Genomic DNA, 4,839 nt, shown 5'->3' with positions numbered 1-4,839 from the left:
CCCCAATTTGACACCATCCATTAAATGGCCTAGGCTCCTTTCTGCCGTACATCAGCTTTCCTGCCCCATCTCTGCTACACCTCACTATGCTGGGGAGGTTTATTGGCACCCAGTGGTCCTTGAGGGCAGTGCTCTGATGTAGCCACTGGCACTGGTCTTTTCTTAGGTGCTCTCCAGGAGAGCAAGGCCTTAGCCACAGAAACCAACCCACTGCTTGTCCCCACGCCTCCATGCAGTACTGGCCAGGTAGTGCTGCTCTGCATTCCACCCCACTCACTTTGCACCTACCAGGATCTGCTGCCAGAAGTCCTGTGTCTGTGCAGAAAACCCAGTCTTCTGATCTCCAAGGTCATGAGAGTAAACAGTCCCAGCAGTGCAGAGCAGAGACCTCCCCAGCACTCCCAGCTGGTGAGTGAGAAAGCAAGTCCAAGAAAGGCGACTAAAGGCTCCCTGGGCTGGCAATGCCAGATAGCTGCAGGGGCAAGAGGGTGGGGAAGACTGTACTTCCGCCAAGTTGACAGAATTTGTAATACATATGTCTCACTTATCAACAGAGTCATCAGCTGCCGCTGTTCAGTGTGCATTTGCTTCTCTCACACTATGGCACAAAACACTTTTCTTTCATCCTCTAAAGCACGTCCAGTATGAATACACCTGTAAATGTCTATAGTTGTGGATGCATTTCTGGAAAGCCAAAGAATCTCAGACATTGTAAATAAAACGTTTGAAAAATACGAGAAGTTGTGAATAGATTGAAATAACGGTTTTCTTTTGGCAGGGCAAATACTTCTTTGCACTATTCTTTCTTAAAACTTATTCTTTTATCAGTCTGTATACTTGAGGACAGTGGAGAGTGCTTTTTACTCATGCTATCTGGCCTTCCCTATTCCATCATCAGATAACAATAAAGTTCCATTTTTTTCGACTCAAATATATGCTGATGTTAGATGAAGGACACTGCATCATATCAACCAACACGTGAATCTAGTATAACTGCTCTTTATTGTTATTTCTTTTTGGTTTGTCATAAGATGACTTATCACCTCAAGAACAGTTCTATTTCAAACACTGAAAGAGTTCTGTAGAAATGCACAGAATAGGTTTACTCTTCCACACCCTAATCCCTCTCAAGCAAAAAACTGTCAATTTTGTTTCAATCCAATCCCTGTTATCTACTATAAAATGAGCCTGCAGGCAATTTAAGAGAGAGCATTGGTTGATTTTATTTCCAACCCTAGAAAATACAACTGCTTGCTTCATTGTTCATTGCAATGAAGGCTCAGTTACTCAGTGCTGCATTTCTGGTTCAGCAGCTGAGTTTCCACTCTTGAATAGGGCACATTGATACCTGTGGTCTCATTGGTCCAGGGAGTGCATCTGAGCAGCTTTGTAACATACAGGCTATGTCTATACAAGAAGCATCTGTCAACAGAAGTGACTGACAGAAGGAATGTCCTGGCAAAACTTCTGTTGACAGAGAGCATCCACACATAAAAGCAGATTGAAAAAGTGATCTGTTCTGTCAACAGAAAGCAACCAGACAGCCCAGCCCTTTCTCAACACCACAGCTGACCAGAAGCTCTGCAAACAGGGCTGCTCGGTGAACTGGAAGCCCTTTCAGTCAACAAAAAGGCCCCAGCGCATCTACATGTCTGTTTTGTCAACAAGAAACTGTAGAGAAAGATGTTATACCTGAACGCACAGAGGTATAACGCTGCCGGCAGATGTGCCAAGTTTTGCTGACTGACTGTCAATAAAGCATATTTTGAGTGTAGACAGTCCATGGATTTTTCCAACAAAAGCCCAGTTTTTCTGGAACAACACTCTCATGTAGAAGTAGCCACATTCTTCAGGAGGTTAATGACAGATCTAGGATCTTCACTTTTCATAATATCCCTGCCAGACACAATCATGTTAGCTTCTGCCTCAGCACATTTATGTAAGGTGTCTGGCCCCACTCCACCACCCTTTCCACTATTGTAGGAAGGAAATTGTATCCTTAGCTAGTGAACCTTCAGCATCATGCCTTCCATGAATTTCTTCTGCCCTCTAAGGCCAGGCTCCACTCTCATCACCAAAGCCATGACTATCTGATTGGCTCCTGGTATAAGTATTCAACTACAGTTCCAGGTTGGATGGCCAAGCCAACCTTAATCCCATTTTCCCAAATATCGTTCATCAGTGCCCCTAGTTTGTTGATAGCTCCTAGGTAAAAGGTGTACTGGTTTGCATCTGCTACAGCCATTAGTTTTACCCATGGGTGTGGCCTGGCAACCTTTATGTGCCTATTGAAAAAAGGCTCCTGACCCAGCTGCTTTCAAAGGTTTGCTACTACAGGGTGGCAAAAATGTGACGTTCAAAACAACTTGCCCGTCCATCATGTCCAGGTGCAGGTAGTCCAGAATATGGCTGCCCTCAGCACCCAGAGCTGCCAAGTCATGCAGGATGGATGTGGCAATATGGCAATTTGACGTCACAGATGCTGCTAGGAGGTCTGGGTTTGAAGCACACTTTACCAAAAAGACATTCACTAGCAGAACTAAAGTGCTTGTAAATAGTTTAGATGTTACCACTTCCCTACTGCATCATATGCATATCTGATCTGACCAGAAGTGCTTCAGCTAAGGCACAACTTTCTGTAGCATTTAGATAACCATCAGATAGATGCCTTAGAAAGGTCGCAGATTGACAGGATTATTTGTTAAGGAACAATGATATTCTCAGTGCTGTACAAGCCATTACAGACAATCCTTTCTTGGGGGCAAAAACTAATAGCTCAGATGATAGCTAACAATTTTAATAGACTATCAAAAGAATGCAGCTGCACAGCTGGAGTGGAGGTGCAGCTGTGAAGGTGGTTAAGTCATTCTTTGTAAGGTTATTTCTTTCTTTTTAAAATAGAAATTATTCAGTCCTTCCTAGACTTAACATCTCCTAACCTGAAAGAAAATAGCATGAGAGGCAGAAAATTCTCTATTTTGTATTCCCATGAAAGCTTCTCCCACTTTCTCTTTTCATGTACAATCAAGCAGGGACATTTGAACAAAACCACTGCTGTTTTGTAACACTAATTTCTTGCCGTTAAAACTTTGTCTCATTTGTTAAATTACATTTTCTTTGAAGCACACCTTTGAAGCATACCTTTGCTGGCCACATCTTATTTAAGATGGATTCTTATCAATATCAGCACTTTAGCTTTCATAGGGGAGGAAGAAATCCAGATTTATATGCTGAAAGTGATAGCCCATTGCCCCAAGATTCACATATTGGCTTTATTAGAGAAACACAATCACTGTTGTTTAAATATTCTATTGTGTATACTCTGAATCAAAGATGGGCATCTCTAATTTCTTTAAAGCATGGCTTTTGGGTACTTCAGTTTGTAAAAGGATGCCTTCCTCCTGGTGAGTCCCACCTCCCGATAAACCAAGATGGTTGAACAGTTTGCACATGAGCACTGTTACAAGAATCCCACTGAATTCACATCAAGTCCTTAAAAATAAACGCTTGAAGGCAAGGCCTGAGAAATCATGCAGGCACTAGTTACCTATTATTGCAAACCCTACGTTGAAATAAATGTGATAATTTGCAATAGAGATTATGCTCATTTCTATCTATGGATACTAACATTAAGGAAACTAAACTCTGTTATTCCAGTTAAGGATTGATCCAACATTCCTTGTAGATATGTGGTATAGACAGTCAGGCCCTTTTAGAAAAACCAATTAGAACACCGCAATCCTGTGAGAGCTGCCTGCTGTGCAATCACATTTTAAGTAAGCCACCCAAGACAGGATGAAGATAATCAACTGCATACAGGTCCCCCCATGGTAACATCAAAAGTTCTACTATGGGGCTGGACACACATAGCTTCCTCCAAAGTCTGCAATGCTTAGTCTTTCTGTGGGCAGATCTACACTACAGCGGAAGGTTGAATTAAGGTATGCAATTCCAGCTATGTTAATTATGTAGCTGAAGTTGACATACCTTAATTTGGGCCTCCATGCCATCTACAATAAGGGAGGGTTCATTCCCATTGACTTCCCTTACTCCTAATAAGGGGGAGGAGTACTGGCATTGATGCAGGCACCCTCTAAATTCAATTTAGTGCATCCCTCCTGGGCGTGCTAAACTGAACACCAGAAGATCAAGTGCAGATATATACCAATTTCACAGAGCCAAAAGGGACCTTCAGAGTCCAGTCCCCTGCCTTCACACCAGGACCTATCACCCTCCCTAACAGGTTTTTGTTTTAATCTATTTGCCCCAGATCCCTAAATGACCCACAGCAAGGATTGAACTCACAACTCTGGGCGTAACAGAGCAAAGCTCAAACCACCAAGCTACCCCTCCTACTACAAAAGGGCAATCTTTCCTGCAGCAGGGTCAGTCTTCCCTGAAGTGAAGCTGCTATATAACAGGTATTTGCCCCCTTCTCCCTCCCATTTCTGTTTGCAAGAATGCTGCCCCTGTAGCACTGCCAAACCCTTGCAGATCCAAACCCAGAGGTACTGAGACTACAGACAAGAGAGAGTGACATCTCTGCTCTATGGCCTTAGCCAAGAGTCAGGTGGCTTTTAGCTCATGCTGTAGAGCACATGGCTTTAGCCACTAAAGTCACAGGGTCATTCCCTCCTGCCAATAACCTGGGTCTGTTGGCCTTATGCTTTGCATTACCAGCAGGCCTTCCTCTGCTGCATGTTACATTTGGCTCTCCATGAGCATGTCTACACTAGCCTCCTCCTTTGAAGGTGACATGTAAACAATCCCAATCAGAGAATAGCAATGATGTGCCACTCTGCACATGCAGCACCTCATTAGCATAATTGCCACCACGCC

General features: G+C 43.4%; 1 pseudogene; it reads right to left on the bottom strand.

The window, feature by feature from the left end:
* Positions 1 to 1,356: 1,356 nt before the first annotated feature.
* LOC142017968 (ribulose-phosphate 3-epimerase-like) lies at positions 1,357 to 4,005 on the bottom strand (annotated as a pseudogene).
* Between the last annotated feature and the right edge of the window lie 834 nt (positions 4,006 to 4,839).

This window comes from Carettochelys insculpta, chromosome 1 (genome assembly GCF_033958435.1).
Source record: "Carettochelys insculpta isolate YL-2023 chromosome 1, ASM3395843v1, whole genome shotgun sequence".
NCBI classification, from domain to species: Eukaryota; Metazoa; Chordata; order Testudines; family Carettochelyidae; genus Carettochelys; species Carettochelys insculpta.
The sequence above is the reverse complement of the archived record's forward strand: the minus strand, read 5'-3'. Positions and strand labels throughout refer to the sequence as shown.